Genomic DNA, 24,282 nt, shown 5'->3' with positions numbered 1-24,282 from the left:
ATAAGATGTGATTGTTTTATGCTTTGCTTAAAGATGAGGTTTCCATCATAATGTACGTTTTTAGTGTAAAATAATATGTTGAACAATTACTTTTCTTAACTATATTAGTCACGGTGTATAACACAAAACTGCAAATTTTCGTTCTGTTCTGAACTGTAATTTTGGAGTAAAAGCAATATTGCAAGAGTAAAAACCCGTTACAAACACGGAGAGAGGGACCTATGTAGTTTTGTCTGTTGAAGTTACGATAGTATAATGTAGTATAGTTAAAATTAGAGCAATACATTCTTAAAAATGCAAAATTAGTTTATAAAAATAAAATCAACTGATTTTAATAAATGATTTTGTTAAAAAAAATCACTTGATTTAAATCATGATTTTAAACATGATTTAAATCAAGTTGATTTAAATCCATGCTTAAAAAATCAGGTTAAAATACTATTGTGATTCAATGGAAAAAAGTAAGCTTCATATTTCTGCGTATTCCAGCACCCTGGATAATTAAGTTTGAAAGGAAGTTCTTCAAATTTGTGAAGAAAAATTCCAGACATGATGTTTCATTTTAATCGGCTATTCTATTTTCACGGCAATCAATTGTTCATAGCTGAAATGAAGAATGAACACCGCCTCAACATTTTAGAAAATTTTACATCTAAAGTTACGGTGATCAAATATTTATTGATGAAATTCCAATATTCTAAAATATATCTATCTATCTATCTATATTTGAAAAAAATTTAATTTTTAGAATTTTTAATTTTTATTCTGGAATTTTATTTTGTGCTTTACAAAGCCTTTATGGTTTATTTTTCGACCTAAGTGATTTTTATCCTGTTTATCTTGAGATTTTAAAAATAATCTTTCTTGGTAAGTGGCCTGATTTACATGGATCCAGTTCCAACTAGTTGTATGGAACAACCATAGACTAATAATAAGAGTAGACCGAGCTATCTCATTCTTGCTGATGAAGAAAATTGGTTCATAGATGTATCATGTGACTTGTGGAAGGGCTTGGCGAAGACTTTGGCAGCATGGTTGCTAGATGGCAGCATTATCTACAGTTTGGCACTCGACATGTATTTTATGACAATGTGTTTTCATTAAAAAAAACTTCCAGGTGCAGAGATTGAACTATTTTTCTTTTAGTTATGCATTATTTTGACATTAGTAATAGTTTTTGATCAGTTTTCGGTAACTTTTATTTCATTTGGAGCTGTCAGCGTTGGCGTGAACGAAATGGCGTAAACGTTTTGCGTTAACGCAAAAATGTACTAATCGGTATCTTAAATTGAAACTGTAGGTAAAAATCTTACCGTTTGCTGATTCTTCTTGGTCGCTTGCATCTTTTATTGCTTAGAGAGTTATTGAAATTGACTAAAGAAAATGCACAATACTATCTAAACGAAAAACTCACTATATTAACAAAATATTTACAACTTAGAATAACAAATTTACAAATAGGACTCCATAAAAGATCATTCTTCCGTGTTCCATAAATTCTATTTATTTTATTTCGCGCTGGCGTTGATCGTCTGCTACGATTAACGCCCGCTGTTGCTAGGATATCCACCAGTCACATGGTTTGGTTTATGAGCAGCAAAAGGGTTGCCATAGCTCGGTCTACTCTTATTATTAGTCTATGGGAACAACAGATTACGATATTTGTCAGTATTAGTTTTAAGACTTAAGATTTGTGCACTTTGTTAACTGTTGTAAAAAAGATAAACAATGCCAAAATATAAATAGCAGGTACAACTTTTGCAAAATTAAAAACTTAATTATTTGTATAATAATTATTCTTGTTCCAGCTTCCCTATTCAAAATACCAGTGCATTTTCTACAACTCAGAAAAATTCAGCCAGGAATGAACTTCAATTTCCACGCCATTTTTCCGAATCTTTTCCAGGATGTCAACTGGAAAACATTGCCGGAATTTAAAAGCGACAAAAGTAAACGGTAAAAGTCGGTTGATTTAAAGCAAATGCGATACGGTATCACAGTTTGCATAAAATCGCTCAGTTTAATGGGACCTTCAGGGGCAAACAGTGTGGCCACATATTTACGACTGCAATAAAACGACACTGTTTAAGAATGATTTGTTCCATGCTATAAACATAAGAAATGAATTGTCCGGAAAGGGAAGCTTCTTGAGGAGATGGAAATTAGTTGAGCGAATTTTATAGCTGCTACCACAGGGGAAATCCGAAACATTTTTTTTTTTTTTAACACAGAAGTATTGTTCTTTCTCGGAGAAAAATTGTAGCTAAGGCAAAATAACCAGTCGTTTGACCAATATAGCGTCATCTAACATCGTAAGACTCCGTACTTTGATAAAAAATATCAGAAGTTATTATTTGTAAAATTTTGCTCTCAGATTCAGGGCCCAATACAGGCTGATTTTGCTACCGTTTTTCGGTACCTTCACAAAAATCTTGTTTTGAAATCGGTACTTTCACAAAAATCAAGTGATAAAATCAGTAGCTTCAAAAAAAAACATCGAAAATTTCACAAAAATTCGCATTTTAAAATATAAAATTTGTTTCTCTGTTTAAAACAAAATTTACTCATAACATAAAATTCGAAGCAGGTTTATATGAACAATCGCTTAAATAGAAACCTTTTTGTAGTATTTTAACTAATTTTTAGCTGTTTCTCGCCAAAGTGTATTTATGCAATATTATCGCAATCTTTCAACATATGTTTTGGGAAACCGTTTTTCTCATAATTTCCTATATTGTACACAGTACATAGCCCATTAAGCTGAAATTACGATGGTATTTTTCGTACTTCTTAGGTTTTTAGCTGCCCCCACCCCACACCTCCCCCAAAAACGAAACTTGTTAAAAATAATACTTGATGACATTTACACTTTTCGAATTAAAATTTCACTTGTTCTACTTCTCTTTTACAAAAATTAGGATGCCTCTAAAATTTCACAAAAACAATGTTGATAAAAAAAAAACAAAAAAACTTTCACAAAAATAGAATGATGCAATACTCTCACAAAAATAGGTAGCGCGAAAAAAATCCTGGATTGGTCCCTGATTAATAAATTCTTCCACAGGTACCGAAAAAATAAGCAATAAAAGCATTTTTTGCATAGGAAAAGAAAAAGTTAATTTCCCACTTAGCGTAAAACTTAGGTGCAAAATGTAAAATTTACGCGTGATACGGAACGCACGTAACGTATAAAAGTTTTAAAATAAATAAGTAGCTTGCAACAGCCCACATAAGTCACACCTCGAAACAAAAGAAGTTACTATGTAAATTTTAATGGTTTTTAAGCGCTCAAACTGTAACCACATTTCATCCAATAAAACTTAGTTTGGCTGTGGCAAGTCGCACTATTATCTTGACTCTTGACAATGTTTGGCCTTAGTGATACATTGCGGGGTAAGATTTCTGGATCATAATTTGGCTCTAAGAAATCTATCTCCCTTGGTTAGACAAAAAACTGTAGTTGACGCTTCTTTGTCTAATTTGGCGCATCGTCTGACTGCTTTAGTATAACGTGAGGTTTTGGAAATCGTGTAACTCAGTTGGTATGCCATCAAGCACAATTTCTTTAAAAATTTTGTCTGCAACTCCTTTTTTAAGTGGAGGATCCGAGTTTTTCCACTTTCGCCTATCAAAGAACTCATGGTAGTCTCTTAGCATCGAAATTAAAAGCTGGAATTGTAAATTTTCGTTATCCAATTGAATTCTTCAAACTTGCCATCGTACTCCAACGGATACCAAGTTCTCTGATGATGTTCGGATCATCAGAAATACTCATCAGTTGTTCTCAGTATATGACAAGGGGTTGGCAACTTCTTTTGTTTCGAGGTGTAACTTATATGAACTGCTGCAAGTTACATTTATATTTTAAAAAAATGATACTTAACCTTTGTTCTCTATCATAGGTAAATTTTCCATTTTGAGCCGGAGTTATGGGCTTAGCGGGGAGAATTAACGTTTTTTTATTAGATAAGAAATGCTTTTATTACCTATTTTTCCGTATCTATGTGAGAACTAATTAAATACGAAAGCAAACTTTTACAAATAATAACTTCTAATATTTTTCCTCAAAGTACGGAGCATCGCGATGTTATTCAATATTGACACTATATTGATCAAATTCAAAGCAGGTATGGAACTTTATAATTTATTACTAAAAACATCTTATGTTGTGTAATCTACACAAAAAGCCAACTTTTAAACGATATTACATCAAAATTATAAAATTTATAGTTTTGATGAAATTATTGTAATTATCTCCAGCTTTTATGCAATAATGGTCAAGTTCAAGGCGCGAGCGACCCCTCAAGATATTTTTTGCTGTCAAAATCCTTTTGCATGACCAAATATATCTACGAAAGGCAACTTTTCCGGATTATTTACTTAGCGTTTAATCAGATTTTGATTTTTTTCACTCCACCCTAATATAGATCCTGGAAATTGTAAATAAAATGTGAGGTTGAACAGCAACTTTTTAGTAGATATGTTTTTATATCATACTTGCCCACCTTCGAAGAAAAAAAAAAACCAGAAGATTCCACTAGAGGCATATAGATTCATGATTCACCAGTGATATATCTTTACAACAGAATTGTTAAAATATGCTTTTAAATAACATAAATGCTAAAAATAAAATGAAATAAGATTTTTTGCAGATGTAAGCTAATTGGTAGTACAGCAAGAAAATATACTGCAAAAAAAAACACCAAATAATGAGAATTTGCTTAAAGTTTCGTACATTTCCGGTCACAACCAAAAAAAGGAAGCAATAAAAATTTATTTACTAAAATCCAAAAAAAAAAGAAATCAATATATAATGAAAATAAAATATAAAATAAGTAGGTATAGGGTAGCACATGCTAAAACAACTTCAAACTTTCAAAATAATTGAAATATTTTCAGGATGCAAAAAGAGTAATATCTGCTGTAATTTTCTTCAAACTCGTTGAACGTGTAATGTAGAAAGCTTCCAAAAAAATAAATTTCTACTAAATGAGTTATTAATTGGAAAAAGTGTTATTTCCTGACATTGGTAGATGGTTAAAAAGGTGCGCCATCTGTTGAGAAGAAAGTGAAACTTTTTGATGATTGATTGAAAAAACTGCAAAAACGGGAGAAAATCGTAAAAAAACGGGAAATCGGGAGTAGGAAGCAAAAAAACGGAAGTCTTCCGTTAAAAACAGTAGAGTTGGGATTTTTTTTTAATATTTAAAGGAGGAATACTCCTATGAGCCTCCCAACATGCTCCAAATGTTAATGCTTTTGAACTTTGCACCTCTCTAGTCCCTCAAAAGTGTGTAAATGGCTACTATAAAGCTTCCTTCCCCCATCCAAATAAAAATAATGGCTATGAAACAGTCGAAAAATGAAAAACAATGGGGGGGGGGGGGTATTCCTAAAAGGTGGAACTTGTATGCGGAAAATGGTGGTAATATTAGGATTCAGGGGGGTCAGTTTACATAAGAATCAGGAAGAATTATATCAGAAGCATTTTGAAGGCATTTTTTTCCGCAGTGTTATTAACAGAAGAGGAGATACAGTGACCGCCGCTTATATAAATCACGCTCGTTCTAAACAATTTTGATTCCATAAAGAGGCTGATTCAATAAAGCGGCTAGTTCAATATAAAGCTGGATTGTGTTCTGTTTTTGACGATTTGATTCATTCATTAAAGCTGTTGATTCAATAAACCACTGATTCATTTAACCGGCGACCACTGTACTACACTACAAGTATCCTGCTACTTTCACATCGTTGGAAACGGATCGTACCCAATGCTGGTCGACTATATTGAAGGACTAAACTTGAAACATGTATCACTTTTGTAGTAAATGTAAATAAATAGTTGCCACATGTACACATGTACCTTTGTACCTCTGAATAGAGTATAAAATTGAGAAATATTGAGCAAAAATCCATCTTTAACGGAAAAAAATGGACATGCAGCTCTTTACCTCTCAGATACAGATATATCACTGTCATAATAACTGCAAAACGGTCGGATCCATTGTTTCTTGTGTGTCAATGCGCAAGAATTCTTGTTGATCAATTGAGAAAATTCCTTTACAATCCATCCAGAAAACAAACACATAAATAAGTAAAAAGAAAGGGGAGGAAAGTTAATCTCTTCATTTACGGTCTGTATTCAATTACCGTTCTCTGAAATAAGATGTCTCAACATCCAGTCCTTCCATTAACTGATATTTTATGCCTCTCAGCCAAATACTTTTACCTTCCAAACTAATAATCAAACAAGAGACGAACATGAAATAACATGGTGAAACCCATACACCGTTGAATGGTATTAGACAGTGAAGGGGGATATAATTGAAGTGTTCAAATACAGTTCCTTCACGCGAGTTTCCCATCAACTACATTGCGAAAATCCAAATAGTATTTCAAGGGCTCTTTATCTTGTTTATAGCCATCTTTTACCATGCGATGGACTTATCGTAGAACGTGTCGAGCCTTTATCTGCTGTGTCTTCATCACGGTTAAATACGATTTAGGCTTAGCAGCTCTCGGTAATCATGTTTTAAATCACAATTATGAAATCCTTCAAGACAGAAGGGGAGGGGGAGAGGATTCCATATCCTTTCTTATTGTCGCGCAGGGAATATCAAAACTGCTAGAGCTTCGGAAATGAATGGCTTCTAGATTTAGTACAGTAAAATTAGGCCAAAAAATGGCCAAACCCAAACATCCAAAAAAAAAAAGTGAAACCTGTTGCAAATTACTTCTCACCCTTCCAGCAAGAAGGGGTAAAAAGTCCCAGCACTTTGCGCGTCGGGTTTTGGGGGGAAGGGGGGGGAGACGAAATAATCCTCTATTTAAATAAAAATAATTTCTATTACTTAAAAAAAATTCTGAAACCTAGCAGAAAACCACTCTATAATAGTAAAACAATAAACTCTCACATAAAAAAATTCCAATTAACCGGGGTGTACAGGCGGGGGGGGGGGAATGGGGGGGGGGGTGTCCATGGAGCAGCTTTGCGTCATTGGAATTTTTAAGGCAGTTTTTTTCAAGGGGTATTTCTTTCTTTATTGAGGACTTTTATTCTTGATGGGTACTCCGTCACACTTAAGGGGTGCGCCATCGCTTTGAGGGGGGGGGGGGACCCCTGAATTTACATTCCAAAATCACAGTGAGTGCACATTTGCAGTGAAGTTCACGAAAAAATTTCCCTGACTTAAACTTTTCCGAAGTACAAAATGCCTCACAATGATATGGTAATGTCAGAATGATAATTCTAAAAGATCTAAGCGAGCTCAGTAACCAAATTATTTGTGACTAGAGTTATTAAACTGTTTAGAGCGCTGGAAAAAAAAATTCCTGTGCAGCATAAAAAAAGTCCAAATTGACCAAAGTTTCCCTACTTCTTCTTGATTAACTTACTTCAACTTTTCCACAATCTTTTGCCATCACCGTAAGGGTGGGACAAACCGGAATTGCCAATAGTGAGACGGGCAATGCTGCAATTCTGCACCCCTCTAAGTCGGTGGGGTTCTCATTTGCAAACACCAAGCTACCTCTCTTTTACGCAGCTGGTTATATGAATTATGCTTAATATGCGGACATATACTTGCAACTCTATCTGAAACTTTTGAGTACATTATGCGATAAAAAAAAATTTGATCACATCAAACATCAGCTATCCATCGATCTAACGCAGTGACAAATTCAGGTGGTCTAGAACCTGTAGTGATTCAACGATAGAACAAGTCTTGATGAGAGCAATGAGCAATACATCAATAGAATGCTAAATATTTACACCTTTTTGTCTCCCAGTTTGGAAATCTCAATCCGTTTCTAAAGCCCCAGAAGTTTCTTCCCTCTCAAGTTGGTATGGGTATTGCTCGCTGATGATAAGGTGTGTTGCAATAAGACCTTTAACGTTCGGGTAATAACATCAAATCATATCGAAGTCAAACAATTTTGTGGCATTTCTTTGTAAAGGAGGTAAGCAGTTATGTCTTTAGCTTCTGTTACGAGAGTAGTTACTATCTGTAAAGCTGTGTAAGCCCAAACCATCTTTTACACCGAATGGTATGAACAGTAAAGATGGAATAACAAATTGCTAAAAACTTCTGGTACGAGTTATGCGCTGATCCTCCATCAGTATTCGATGAATCTGGTTTCAGAAGGAAAGAAATCCTGTATCGTTAAAGTACTATTATCTGAAGCAAAAGGTTCATCCAAAATCACAGAACGAACAGCTGGTGTCATATATGAGGCAGTGAGAAGCAAAGGGATGTAAGTGGACATTTTCAAGTTTTGAATAAAACGCGTTTAAAGATAAGATCCTAGGTAGACTTTCATTGATTTTTTTTTTTTCTAAATCATGCTGTATAGAAGCAACTACCATGTCTACTAGGACCATTTCTTGCCCCAAGATATAGGAGAGGTTCACCAACCATTTGTACTGGTTATCACCAAATTTTTAATTTTGCCCTTTGCTTCTCACTGCCTCATATGTAATAGAAGGAAGATACCCGCTTGAACATATTTTTGGTAATGATATGTAAGTTTCAAGGAAATATGCCAGCAATGCAGCGTGTAGGTCACTTGTAAGTATGGAAAGCTAGTGTCATTTTTGATGGGTGTAAAGAAAGCACCACAGAAATATAAATGAAGTCCTATTACAACAGCCAAGCCTTCTGCTCTAGAAGGCTTGGCTTCTAGCAGCTTTCTGCGTCTCAAATCTTGTGCTTGCTCTGAGGGGTTCATTGGATATAGTGAATGTTTGAAAAGTCTGAAAGTAGACTGAAGTGCTCAATTATATGCACAAACTGTGTTAGACATAGCTGCAACAATAACGATTTTGCTAAGGATTTAGATTCCAAAAAACATCTTGATAACGAAGACTTTTTGTTACAAGCTTAGGAGAAATCATTTGAAAGCAAAAAGCAGTTCAGCGTTATTTTTCTGGCCATTTAATCAAATGTGCACCATCAGAAGGGGTGGGGGGGGAGGATAATATTTTAGTACATAATTTCGTTTTGGGACGTGAGCTACTGTTCTTATGGGGTGGACAGTCCTGATTTATGCATTTTAGATTTGCATGAAATAATACTTCTACTTGAAATAAAAAGGGGGGGGGGGGGGGGGTGAGGATTTATTTTATTTGGCAGAGGGGTGGGTGTTGTAGCTTTGAGAGGAGGTGCACCATCGCTCTTGGAAAATGGGCACACTTGATTTCTAACAATTTTCTTAGCATAAAATAATGTTTCCATATGAAATGTATGGAGGGGGGTTCGGGGGTACTGCTTCGCTTTACGGGGATAGGAGGGCTCTGTAGCATTTGTGGGTTTTGTCATCCCTCTTGGGGGTCAAACACCTTTAATTTTATGCTTTTAAATTTAGTATAACGTAATATTCTCACTTTAAATTTATTCTAAAAATTCTGAAAAAATACTCAAAACTGCAATTTTTAGATGCCCCCCATTCCAAAACCCGACGCACAATGGGGTGGGACTTTTTACCTGTTCTTATTGGGAGGGTAATAAACAATTTGCACCAGGTTTAGCTTTTTTTTTTTTGGATGTTTGGGTCCGACCCCTATTTTTACTGTACTAATTATGATGTGGCTGGAATAGCGACAGACGAGGAATAAAAACGCAGACACATTGACAGGTTGAAATAGCCCGAGAAAGAACATCTAGATTTTGCTTTTAAACGAATTCATACTTCGCAATAATATGAATTCATTATAGGACAATTTACAAGCAAAATCAAACCTCGGCAAGTAAAAATGCTCACTGCTATCGTTATCTGGATTTGATTTATTTCTATCTTTTGCTTGGTCATAAACTTTTCCTCAAGTCTTAAACAAACGCAAATTCAATTCAATCAAGGCTGAATTTTAAAAAACATATAAATCCAGTGGCGGTTCGTGGGAGGGGCCGGAGGGAGCCCGGGCCCCCTCACTTTTTCAGACAATTTATAACTTTTCATTTATCCCCCCCCCCCCCTTTGTGCGTACCTGCTTGAAATAAAAAATGAATTGTACCGTATTTCGTGCGTACAATCCGCGGTTTATCCGTTAGAAAAGTAAAATTAATGAGCTGCGGTGAAAGTCCCTCCCTTGCAGCCCCTTACCTGCAAAGAAAGCGTACTGGATATAAACGCGAGATTAATAATTTTCGTGATGCATTTCTTAGCATTTCCCTATTTACTTAATTAAACTTTATTTTTGAAAGTCACGGGAGTGGGGAGGGGGGTGAGTGCACCACCCTGCCGGCAATCATGGACATAAATATGAGATTAATACCTTTCGTGATTTATTTAGTAGTTGAAGTATTTTGTAGCTTGTCCTATGTTTAAAATGAATTTAATTTTATCTATTTAAGACAAATAATTATTTGAAGCAAGTTCAAATATTTAAAAAAAATTTAAAATTATTTTTTATTTTTCGAAACCCGGGGGGGGGGGATCCGAGTGCACCCATGAATCTGGCCCCCTAACTTTTTCAAGGCACGAGTCGCCTTTGTATAAATTGCAATGTCTGTGTGTCTGTCTTTCTGCGTTTGTGTCGGATGTCTATAGCACTTACAGACTTAATATTCGATACGAAGGTAGTTTAAATTCGGACGATGCACCTAGCATCTTTTTTTTATGTATACATATATAGTTTTCGGTTCTAAAAATTTTTTTATAAAATTTCAAAAATAGATTTTTTTTTTAATTCTTGAAACAACCATTTTGTTTTAAATAAAACAGAATGCTTGCCTAAAATTTTGATTGCATCATCCCCCCCCCCCCCCTCCCCCATTCAAACGCTTAACGCGAAAGCAACTAATAGACCGAAAGGGAAAAAAAATGTTTCTTCAGTTTTGACGTTTTTAACTTCATTCTCCCCCCCCCCCCCCCCCAACATACATAATTCAATAATTTGATTTTCGATTAAGAGGAGCGTAGGAAAAATTCAGGGAAAGTGCGAATGCTTTTAAAAAGTAAAATAAAAAAAAAACTAAAAATTCCGCAATTTCGTGACCAAGACCATATGTAACTATATTCGACGATATCGACTTTTTTCTCTCTTTTTTTACAGGTTTTAGCGCAGTTTTCATTTACACAGCTCTGTGAATTTAGATGTTCAGCATTGTCATACATAATGGCAAAACAACGAAAAAGACATTGAAAGTAACCAGCCAGAGGTCGATTTGTCAAATTTACAACCTAAAAACTTATCAATAAAAAGCAGTAAGTCCTCCCATTGTTGTAAAAGTGACTGGTATGCTAAAACCACCTAGATCCTAGATTATCTCAAAAGGATTTGTATTGAACTCTCTAGTCTCACGAGCTCAAATAATATGTTCAAAATAAATATAAGTAGAAAAACTAAATTTTTTATAACTTGTCCGTATTTTCATTTAAAAACATAACCAGTTTCAGTTTCAAAATTCCTTTTTCTGATTGTACTTCTTGTATTAACGGCATATGAGTCAGTGAGAAGCAAAGGGATGTAAGTGCTAAAATTAAAAATTTGGAGTTATCAGTCCTAATAGTAGGACAGCCTCCCCACTGTTTTAGGGCAAGAGATGGTACTATTAGCTCAGGTTGGTTGGGTACTGCTGTATAGCATGATTTAGAAAAAAAATTCCAATGAAATCCTACCTAGGACCGCAACTTTAAACGCATTTTACTCGAAATTATTAAAAGTCCACTTTACACATCCCTTTTTGTTTCTCACTGCTTCATACGATGCGTGTGTGGGAGGGGAAGGGGGCGTGACCTGACATAAATGTTCAAAAGAGAGGCGCCGAATGAGAAAGGTTGAGAACCATTGTTAAGTGTATTCAGCACTGTGATACCTGATACGTTAAGGTTCAAATCTTTTTCTTTTTTCTTGTTTTTCTTCTAAACTAAAACTAGACACAATGAATTTTATAATAGTAAAACAATATCATGATATTTTTAAAAATAATAAATAATATAAAATTGCATTCTAAGGTTGCAGAAATATTCTGGTGAATTAATCAGGAGAAGGTCTTATGGAAACTGAGAAGAAATGCTTAGTTCAAATCCAATGGGTAGCATAGGGAAAGAAAGGGAGGGGGGAGATATATACATATGTATAGAAGGTTATAATCCCCCCCCCCCCATGAAGAAACAAAATTTATAACATTACAGGGCCAGTCAGACTTTCACTATGTGTCTACTGCTCTACCTACATATCTATTTAAATGAAAAATTATCATTTTAGCTTTGTGCTACAATATGATAAAAGTGAAAAACCAACGTAAATAAAGCGCAAATTTTGAAGAAAATACAGCATATAGCTATTTCAAGGCTACGATTGAGCCTCTTCATCAGTGCAAAAAGCTCACCAACACAGTTCACCACCACAGCCATCACCGCACTAGAGTCATATCTAGTAGTCATCTAGTGTGGTGATGCCACAGCAGTTCTCTCGCGACTTTCCACTGTGGTGTAGAGCCGCTATATAGGGGCCTTATACGTATATATAGGGGCCTTACTGTGGTGATGAGCTTTTTGCACTGATAAGAGGCTCCATTGTAGCCTTGAAATAGCTATATGCCGTATTTTCTTCAAAATTTACTTTGTATGCTTTTGGTTTTTTTACTTTAATCATACATATCTATTTACCTATCTCTTTATTTTTTTTAATCTATATAAATAAATATATTCTTCCATTTTTATCTATGTATCTATTTACATCTATCTATTTTCACTAATTTATCTATCTATAAACACAAATCTATACACTTATTTGTATCTGTCTATATCTATCGATATGTATCTCTCTATCTTTTTAATTTTATATGTCTAACTGTGTCTATCAGTCTATCGATCTACGCGAATGAAAAGAAAATAAAAATCACTTCCATGAAAAATTTCTCGCTGCGCCACTAAAGGACGGACACAAGCTCTATATAAGAATCGATATAACTCCTTTTCTAAACATCACACATACACAAAAGAAAATTGGCAGACGACATCAAAAATAACTCCATCCACAAAACAGGAAATGAGAAGGCGGCGTTTTTTACAATGGGTAAGTAACAGCTGTTCTAGAAGTATGGCGTGTATCAAACAAAGTTATGAGCAGAGCAAACAATACATATAAAAGATGATTTCGCAAAATACTACTATTGATCCCTTAGGTAAACAGCATGAGGTTGTCTAAATATACAGAGCCTTAAAAAACGCTTTGGTTCCAAATTAAGAGTAGATTGATTCCTAAGCGTACCACACCCATCAATAAAAAAAGAGAAGAGATATGTAGACTTTTCTATTAGAATTGGAATTCAACAACAGAGCTGTCACAAGCATGAGTAATTTTAAACACGTGTGTATTTTAGAGATTTTTCAAAAAAGATGTGAAAATCACTTGTCATGCAGCGATAAAATTGAATTCCATAAAAAAAAAAGTAGCAAAAAAAAAAATGCTTCTATGCTACCATTCTTTTTAATTTTAATCCAGGGTTACTACGTTGATTTAAATAAAATAAAAAAAAATTAACATGCTGGTTTTTTTTTTTTTTTTTTTTTTCATTTCATTCTCTCCCCATTTTATATCTTTTCAGAATTTGGCTGCCTCTTCAAAGTATGCATTTTTCTGGATTTTTAGTACGTTTGCCTAACTATCCATTTGATGTTGCTTTGTAGTTCTGGTCAGGGTTGCATTTTTAAGGGGTGCTTACCGACGTAGAACGTTTCTTCATGAAAAATCTGAAAAATTCAATCGTATCAAAGTATTAAACTTTACAAAATGTCGCCGATCAAAGTATAAAAATCGTTTTCATTGCGATTGCCGGCGCATGCGCAGAAGTGTATTTCCAACAGTCAATGAGCAAAGAAGTAATCATTAGCCTGCCGCCCATGCCAAAACAAAAACCAAATTAAAACAAAAATAATTTTTGCGTTTGCTACCACATAATTTTTCTTTTTGCTCTTTTTTTTTTACATTTTTTGCTTTGATTAATTTTTTTCCCTTAAATTAATGCCTTGCTTTGTAAAATATTGTAATAAGCTATAATACAGAACTTTAGCCGCCCCGTATGGAGTTATGACTGTTGGTGACAGATGGTGTGATTGCGCAAAATATATTTGTTTTTTTTTTATTTTAATTCTGTGAATTAATTATTTCTATCACCCACTCATCGGCCTGTTCTTGGCATTTATCGTAGCAAATATGAAATGTATAGAAATCGGTATGTCTTGGATTCAAGCGATATGTTCTGGAAATTGTCTAAAACCATTGTCCACCAAACCACCAGGTAAGCTATCTCATTCAAGGTGGCTTACAACAGCAAACAGAGTGCTTCATTTATATATTGGTATAAAAGAGCCATCATGAAATAGAGACTAGACTAATGACTATTGAAGAATACATTGTAAAACTGTATGCAAAAGTTTGGTTTCTCACTTAACTGAGTCACCAAAGAGCACAGCATCTTTGGGAAGTTGTTCCACAATTGAAGATATCTCGGCAATGATCTGAAATTAGAAGTTGATCCTGTTTATGGTGCAACAACACTATTTTCTGAAGAAAATAGGTCGCAGAACAATCCTAAATACCCAAACTTTTACTAATGAAACTGTTAGTGATTTTTCCATTTCACCTCTCTTACTCAATTTTCAAGCAAAAAACTACACAGCATTGAAAAATTAGCAAAATTGTGTACTTAGATTACAGACCCTCCACTGTCCAAACAGATACCTAATGCGATGCGGAACTTGAGAAAATGGACAGGGTTCGTACTCAATTTCAGAAATAAAATGAAGGAGTTTTGGAGAAGTTTTGAAGGAGTACTTTTGGGCTATCCTTAAATGCTGTCACTTTTTTTTTTTTTTTTTTTCAACATATCTGACCCCTTTCCTCCTTCATCACACTCCTTTCCTCTCACATGTCATTTTCACGTTCAACTATTATGACTTCTATAACCAATTTATAAATCACATCTTCATGAAAATAAATAAATATAACAAACTACATTAAAGTTGCCCTTATACCTTCACCCTGGTGACAAAGTTGAGTTGTCAATCAAAGTATTTCAAATTACTGTCATAGAGGAAGATTATGTAGTTTTGATCTAAAAAAGAAGGAGTTAAAACCAAAATGAAGGAGTTTGAGGACCCTTAAAAACAATTTCCCAACTGAAGGAGTATTTGAGGAGTTTTGAAGGAGCGTACGAACCCGGGATGGATAAAACGAGCAGCATTATTGAAAGCAGTGGCGGGTACAGTAGGGTGGATTAAAAAATACATGTTTAAAAAAAAGTTTTTCTTGGATAACAGGACACCCCTCAATATTTTTAGACCTGTGGATAGTAATGTATTGGAAGAATTTTAGCTTCCTATTTCAACTGAAAGGGGATGCTCAACCCCCTCCTCTCAACTTCATAAGCATGGGGAGGGGGGTTAAAAAAATTAATTTGCAAGAAATTATTCTTGGTTATTTGTAATTAATAATGTCTGAAATATCACAGTAAATTATTTTTTTGATTATTAATACCAAGACCCATTTAGGTATTGTATTTTTTTTAATAGTTAGAGATTTTCAAACAATATTTCCCTATAGAAATCTCTAAGTATGAGGAGATGAAATTACGAGATTTTACTCTTAATTAATTAATTAGGTACAGATAAAAACATTAAACATTCCTTAACAATTAACTCATAAAATCTTCATGATTTTCCTAAAATATTTTTTTTTTCTTACAAGTAGTAATAAAAACCAAATACACCCGGTTTAAACCTAAAAAACTGGGGGTTTTCGGGGGGGGTTCAAAAAAAATGTTTTTTATACCAACCCTGATTATAATATGCACTAGAAATATGCATATACATTAGGGTGGGCCGAAAAGGCCAAAGTTTGTTTGTTTTTTTTTCGAAATCCATTTTTGGATAGAGCACAAAAGTTGCGTAGTGAGCTAGTTACCACTAACAAAAAAATTTCTTGGATATTAAAAAATATCTAGCCAGCCCTATTTTACACTGAAAAAGCAAAAAAAAAAAAAAAAAGAGAAAAATGAACTTTGCTCAAATTTAAAAAAATAATAAATAAATTCCAAATATTTTGCTAGAATGCAACGAAAATGTTATATATTGAGCCAGTTCGAACCCATAAAATGTTTCATTAATTTTAATGAATATTTAATCACACCTTTCTGACATCAAAAATTATAGAAAAATGAAAAAATATGGGATTTTTTCAAAAAACCAATATGAAAATTATTTTTCAAAATTTATTCACAGAGTGATTAATTAAATAGCACTACTAATCACAGCAGGGTTGGCCAGATTGACCCAATTCAGTTGGACCCAATGGTTTTTTTTTTTTTTGAAAAAGCCCATTTAAAAAAAACCCATTATTTAGCCCACTTTTGGGTTTTTTAAAATTTTCTGAGAAGTTTTTTAAAAAAATAATTAATTTAAATACTTTCACAATTTAAAATTTTTTTTATTTGTTCCTCACCACAGACAATGGCCATAAAAAATGAATTTTGAACTTTAATAGTATTTCATACCTCTTAACGGCATTAAAAAAATACTTCAAAGATTTTAAATAAATATATTTAACTTTTTTCTTTAACTGGTCAATAAATAACTCAAATTGTCTTGACTAAGTCCTGTCACGTCTGATTTTCTCAATATTTGTAGATTGTGCAGAGGAAACTACTCTAGCTAAAAGGCTTTCATGTGAAATATTTTCTGCAAACCAACACGTCACAAATCTCAAATAAACAAGGTATATTTTTTAGAAATTAACAGGTTTTACAAACCATCGGACAGAAAACAGAATAGGATGTATAGTCTTTTCATTATCATACAAAAAAGTTTAATATTTCTTACTCTGTACACAGAAATAGAAAAAACAGGCAACATAAAATTCAAAGAAATGTCTTAAGTTGGAATTCAGTAAAAAGGGATTTAACTTACTTGAGGTTCTACAGTAGTTTTACATAACAAAATGAAATACAATAAGGTAAAATGCAAAAAAGAAATTGTAGTAATTAAAAACGAACAATAGATTTTATCACTCAAGAAGTAACTTTGCCTTAACTGCTGATAGTCATGGAAACTAAAAATCTGAAACTTCACCATTCTTGGGTTTCATCGTCTTTTATACTTTTCTTCAGAAAACACCGAATTTTCCAGCTTTTTTTTACCCCAAGACATTTTTTGTGCTTTGTCCATATACTTAGGCTGCAATATGCTACAAATACCCCACATTTTCCCTAAAAAAAGACAAAAAGCCCACATTTCTTTTAAAAAACCCAGATTTAATTGTTTTTTTTTTTTTTTTGGTTTTTATTTAAAAAACCCAAAAAACCCTGGGTCCATGGGCTTTTTTAAAAATAACCCGGGTTTTTCTCAACCCTGAATCACAGTAATTATTATCACGCAATAGTATCACAAATTTTCTAGAATTAAATACAGAAAGAATAAAATGTTGAAAACAAATCTACAAATTTGGTTTATAACACCTCACGCAAAATGAATATTATCTTTTTGAATGATATTGTCCCTTGCTATCAAATGATGGAAGTTCTTTCCTAGCTTTAAGTTTGGAATACATCCATCTCGAGCAGTTTCGCCTCAAACTCTAATTGCAGCCTCGGTTATTAGTTTCACACAATGCTCCTTAGCCTGCATGTGACAGGGAAATTTCTCGTAAGTTAACTCTATTGGCTATTCGTAACACATTTCTTTCAAGTCTTGGTCTTTTAGATGCATTGTAAGAGGTGTCTTTCTTACAACACAGTTTGCCCAATCATTTAAATCAACGGCATCAAAATTGAGTTTAGGAAACTTAAAAAAATCATACACCATCCAAGCTCTTCGTCTTCTTATTTCAAGAGTTCAGAACGTACCTAACTGCTAGTTCCAGAATGTATTTTCTAGAGTCAAACATCATCAACGGTACCTGTTCGGGATCAGTGAAATATGCTTTATTTGAGAAAACTTTGAAAATTATCTGCTTAACTTTGTCTGGAAACTGATTGCAAGAGAAATCATTTCACAAAAATTTTGAGCACCATACTGGCAGATCGGTTTCATTTTTATTTCAAACCACATTGGAGCATAAACTAGAATTGCACACTTTACACACAGTGTAAGATTTTCTGATGGACTTGGAGTGCCTATATACAAGCACAACAAATGGTTTGCAGTTGTCAGCCATCGTGCATGGCTGAGTTTGCATGGGCTTTTGTCAGCCACACCAGAAGGGCAACTACCATCTTTTTCGGCAAGACAGATTTGATGCAAATACTGTTGTTCTTTACTTAAATTTTGCATATCTTCCATATCCAAACCAGAAGATTACAATCAATTTTATCAAATTTGACCACTGGATTTTTTTTACAATCTCTGAGTAGCTGTCCGATAGTCCTAGAATATGAATGTTGTCCTTAGTGCAACCGTCCATTTCCAGAATAAGATGCCTCAGAGGCAACTCATAAGTATGCAGCAGACATTTTCCACAGTAAAAGTCTTTTATGTCTCAAGTAAACAAATTACTTCAACTTTCCATCTGTATAAAAGTGGTTCCGTCGCATCCAATAACCGATAAGTTGATCAACCTCATACTTTCACTTTCTCGCAAAGCCTATGATACCTTGCGAAATTTCTTTTGCCATTTCACCAGCTGTTAGTGATATATATCTAAAATAGTAGTAAAATAATCTTAGGAATAATGAAAGCAGTTGGGAGCCGTTTATTAACCAGGAGAAAAAATTGGAACCGCAGATTAGAGAATTAGCATCTTGTATATATTTGAGCATGTGCATTTTTTAAAATTGAAAAAACAAATGTAACATAAAATTGATTCAATTTTCAATGTTTATTCTTAGTAATGCAACATTTATGTAACATTTTAGTATTAGTGCTTATTTCAAAACTACTTTTTAAACTACTGCTGTTAATTTTTGAGCAATCACAATTGCTTATTGCTTTCATTTGACTGTTTTGATGTGCTATGATTTTATTTTCCACCAGCACCCTCTGCAGCACCACTGTTGACCGGCCGCCTCACTTTGCTGCTCGTCTAGCAAAAACCGTCTCTAGGTTGCGTCCGTATCCTACACTTACACGCATACATACATGCACTTACACACACATACATACACCTACACACACATACACAAACACATACACCTACACACACATACATACAGACCATTACACATACCCCCTACACACAAACCCCACACACACACATAAACATGCTCCTACATACACACACACACTCGTGATTGCGAAAAACATAATTTGAATTCAAGTTGTCAAAATTCAAATTAATTTTCTTTTTTTCATTTTCTCCATGTTTCAGTCTTAAATGGATACAGCTAAGTATTCTAGGAAATGTATAAACATCTTTTGAGTGCTACAACTGATTCACTGGTCGATACTTCTACTGTTTGCTGGAATTACTTTCAAATTAATTTATTTTTTGGAACCCGCAGTTTCTTTTATTTTTTAAAGTACACATTTTTGCACTTTTTTTCAATTTTCAAGGCCAAATAGGGCCGGCTAAATTTTTAGCAAATTTAGCGAAATTGTTTGAGGGAGATAACAGGCCTATATAGCACATATAGCAATTTTTCCACACTATCCAAAAACAAATTTCCAAAAAAAGTTTTTTCCGCCCACCCTAATATACATTGCAATAAAATAATTATTTATAAAAAAAAAAGCTGGGAAAATTAAGTATTTTTAAATTTGTGGCAGTTTTTACGCTACGGCTAATGTTAAATTGAGGGGTCATTGAGCACCCTCTTAAAATTTGAGTAAGAAGCTGAAACTTTTACAGCATTAGTAAATTTATAAAAAATTAGAAGGTGTTCTGGACCTGGGCTCTAGCTCTCTAGCTGAAAAAACCTTTTTTGAACCACCCTATAGTACAGGCGGGGAGGCATGGGGGTACTTGAATGTTTGCTTGAAAAAATGAAAAACTTGATCAAAACCATAAGAAAAAGTAAGTTTTTTTTGGGCATTACAGGAAAGGGTGGATGTAAAGAGGGGGTCATGAGAGATGCGCCCTCCCCCCTTTAATCTGTGACAATACTTTGTAATCGTTATAAGGTTCATTTCACTTGAGTAGTGAAAATGAATGCTCGACAAAAGAAAGAAAACCTGAATAAAACAAATAAGAAAAAGTAAATAATTTTTGAATTCTTTTTTATAACAAAGAAGTGTCCCGCCCAATCGTTTTTTTGCAACAAATTTTATCAAAGACAGTTGTTGTAAAACTACCCCCAGAGCTGTAGGCATCGCTTCAATTGATAAAACATTTGAGTGTGCAAATATTTTTTGTGTAAAGTCTCTGTAAATCATTATTCCTTTCTGTTGCGACTTTTGGACAGTTTCGTTTTTGTTCGTGCTGACTTTATTTGTAAATGTACAGTTAATTAGTATAAATCAGTGTTTTAAACTTTGTATCATGCAAGAAATGTAAAATTTTAGTTTTGTGTTAGCATGAAACCTCGATATATGAGGGTTCTTGTAAATAAGCCCTTCCTATTAGATGGAAACTGTACTGAAAAAAGTCGTGTTTTGTTAAAAAAGGAGTACTTATTAACATAAACAATGAAGCTTTTGGGTGACAAAACACGGTTCTATTTTTGCTAAGTTTTAAAAAAAAATTATAACCCAAATTGGGTGGAAACGTATCCCGAGAACCTGTATCAGACTCTGAGACTGTCCTCGTCCACCTCCGATTTTTCTACAACTAAAAAGTATCAGTCCGTGAGTATTTATCAATGTCTGAATTACATTCATATAATATTTATTTTTCAATTAGATTTTCGCTGCATTTTTAAGTGAAATTTTAATAGTATATTGCTGCTCAGGTACAAAATGAATGCGTCAAAATCAGATATACGAATGAAATGAACCTTCTTTACGTCAGTACATAAAATATAAAAAAGAGCAGTGACCATCATAAGAAGCTATTATAATAAAGTTTATTTCATTGTAATAAATATGCAATAACTTCTTAGCTAAATCAAAATGTTTAATCACAACCTTTATGATAAATGATCCTTCACTTCAGGCCCAGATCCACTACAAATTCCACTACAAATATCAACAAGCCCTAGATGTGTTTTACCAACTCGTATCTGAAATGCCCATTACATTCAAAGTCGCGATGTAAATTTGAACAGGAAATATCATACTATTCCTTCAAGGCTTCTACAAGATGAATCCCATAGGTCAAACCAAGTGATTTATTTAAATTCTTACTGTAGTTTAACTAACTTTAACCAAAGTTCAAGAAAATTGCTGTATGTGAGGCTACATTCTTAAGCATGATCAAAGGGTGTTTGTGATTCGAATTTTTTTGAAAATCTTAGGTTTTTTATTTCCAAAAATTTAAGGCTGACAACACAGTCCAAAACTGAAAAATTATTTTTAAAAAAAACTTTAAAACTGGTTCTTTCAATGATGTTTTAATGCAAATTTTAGTTTTTTTTACAGGGGTTGGAGGGTGTTGAGTTTCTGAAAATTTCAGACTGTCTTCAGAAAATGTTACTTGAGTCCACTATCACCCCTGGCTGTGACCCCCTAACATGAAATCCTGTACCGCCCCTGGTTGAAAGTGAGTATTGGAATTTACACAAGAAGTCAAAAGAGTACTTAGATAAAGGGCTGACACATCTTCATGTGTTTGTGAAGCAACAAGTCACGATGGCTTCATACACACATCATTGGCCTCTCGAAAATTAATGGCAAAATTTGAAAACAAAGCAAAGCAGTATAAGTGTAATATCTCTATATTGTTAAAAAAAAAAACTAGGGGGCTCTGTCCCCTGCTCCCTAAAGCTCACCGATCCCAGAAGATTGCTTGGCTATCTTATTTGATTCGCCAAAGATTTAAATCGTCAGGAAACAGATTAAAAACGGATTATGAGCTCCCTTTTGGATCAAAAAGCACCCCTTCCCTGGGTTCAAAAATATTTTGTACCAACTTGCAGAGCTGTAAGGTCTAAGGGGCTCCTGCGCATCGCAGAACTGCAGTTTTGTACGTTTGAAAAGTCGCTTTCATACTCGTGGTCTCTAGTAATAATATTTTGCTCTTTAGCTCAGGGCTTGGATTGAGTTGAGCCTAAGATTTTCGTTTAAAATCGAAACCCTTAAAAATTGTGGAAAAGAAAGAAGAAATGAGAATCGAAAGATGTAACTATGGCAATGCCAAATAAAACATCAATACTGCCGTGCTAAGCGCAAAAGTCGTATCTGCAGCTGAGGTCAAACCGAAAAACTACTATTTAAAGTTTTACGCCTCCATGTATTTGATCCAGATTTCACTTTTTTAGATTTTTTTAAAAAATAGTTCCAGTTCACAAATGACAATAAAACATTGCATAGGGGTAAAACATGTTATAAAGAACCACATCATGACAATAACTCAATTTTGACAAAAAGTGTAGATACCACTTTTGTGCTTAGCACGGCAGAATAATTTTAATGGCGATGAAATTATTCAAACTTGGTTTTCAACGGCTTGTACCTTTTTTTTCTCTTTGGAGATAGAAGCTTAGTTATTCAACAATAGGTCGATTTAGGTCTAGAGTAAAAAAATCCGCTCTTTGCAGTGGTGTCAAAAAGAAAACTGTTGGACAATTCCTTCGCTTTTTACTGATAGATTTAATGAAGAAAATAGTGCCTAGATTTTAGCTAAGCCTAAAAAAAGTGTGAGCGAAAAACGCAAAAAACTCCCACCGAGAGCATTGAAACACATTGCATAGAACATGGAAAATTCTACCCTTTCCAACCATATACAACATTAATATGTGCATGTAATTTTTCACCCCTGTAATAGGTAATAATAGGCAGTTTACACAAAATCTGAACTTAAAAAAAATTAATTACAAAAAAGCTAATTGGAATTCAAAAAACCAAAACCCCAAGTGCAAACCACCGGGGCTCCAAGTAATTTTCAACAAAATTTCAAGGCTGTAGGTGCTATAGGGTCTCCTGGACACAGGCCCGCCTCAGACTTCCTTTCAGAATTTCTTTCAAACCTTACTTTTATTTATTATAAAGAGAAAACTACTGTGCATAAATTTGGGAGTGCGCTATGGTGGAGTTTGAATGCAGAAGTTTGATAGCAGGAGAATTCCATGTTATTATCTCCTAATTTGGGAAAAATAAGAGAAGAGCTCCTGTAAAACAGCAACAAACAGGCCCGTAGGTGGCGCATTAACGGTCCTCTGGTGCCTTCATCTTTTAAACTTAAGTTTTAAATCGAAAGAATTATGTAGCGTAGAGTAGGAAAAGAAAATATAAAAATGGCTTTAATTTTTTTTTCAAAGTGTTTAATAAAACTTCTGCTAAAATGATAAGTGAATGATGAAATGATAAAATAATAAAACTCTACAATATTCCAAATTTCACCGGTTGAGTAGGGGGCTTAAATAACGTAAGACATCAGAATATATATATATTTTTCCCCCAATGAGCAGAAAGAACAGCGATTTTTTTTCATGATTCATTCATCAAAGAATCTTATTAGGCAAGCATTTAACCACAGACAATAAAAAAAAATGTGTAAGAAATTTTTAAAAATGCTTACCTACTAATACAGTGAAGCACCGTTTATACGGTTTTGAAGGGACCGTATGAAAAAGCGTATAAATGAAAAAAAACGTATAATAGGTCTACGTTAATGTGTATTAGACTCTGCAGGGACCAATTTTAAAAAACGTGTAATTGATAAAAATGTATAAAAGAGAAACGTATAAACGGTGCTTCACTGTATTATAAATGCGAAAGTGACTTGTATAGTTTGTAATTCTTTCACGCCTTAACTACTCCACTGATCATCATGTAATTTTGTATACATGTTGTCTGGGGTGAACATAGGGTATACCTTTTGTTTAGGAAAAAAATACTGCATGATTTTTGTCCCAATTTTAAAGAAAATCATAAATTTGAAAGTATCTCATCGAAAACAGGGGTGCCCCTCCCTACAAGAAAGGGGCGTACAGCCCCCCCCCCATGAGAAAAATACTTTTCAAACAACCCCCCCTAAAAATTTCAATGGTGCAGTGTGCGCCAGCACACCCCGTAGGTAGGTAGGCACCCTTGTCGAAAAGAGGTTATATTTGTTTGGTTTTTGCAGCATGTTAAAGCCCATAAAATTCTGCACAATGAACTTTACACGAAGTTTGAGGGATTAGTACAATACCTAATTTTTCATTTTAAGTTAATTTCCTTTTCTAAAATGAGGCTTATCTTCATTTTTAAAGTATTGTCTGTCTGCTGTTTCTAGTCACAGACTTGCGGCAAACTCGGTTTTTATTAGCG

At 34.0% G+C, this 24,282-nt stretch overlaps 1 protein-coding gene across 3 annotated transcripts in view; it reads right to left on the bottom strand.

The window, feature by feature from the left end:
- The window catches only part of LOC129234218 (phosphatase and actin regulator 4B-like), a 162,390-nt gene that overhangs the window by 135,392 nt on the left and 2,716 nt on the right, over positions 1-24,282 (bottom strand). The gene's annotated exons all lie outside the window — the stretch shown is intronic.

The sequence above is a fragment of the Uloborus diversus genome, chromosome 1, assembly GCF_026930045.1.
Source record: "Uloborus diversus isolate 005 chromosome 1, Udiv.v.3.1, whole genome shotgun sequence".
Taxonomy (NCBI): Eukaryota; Metazoa; Arthropoda; class Arachnida; order Araneae; family Uloboridae; genus Uloborus; species Uloborus diversus.
The sequence above is the reverse complement of the archived record's forward strand: the minus strand, read 5'-3'. Positions and strand labels throughout refer to the sequence as shown.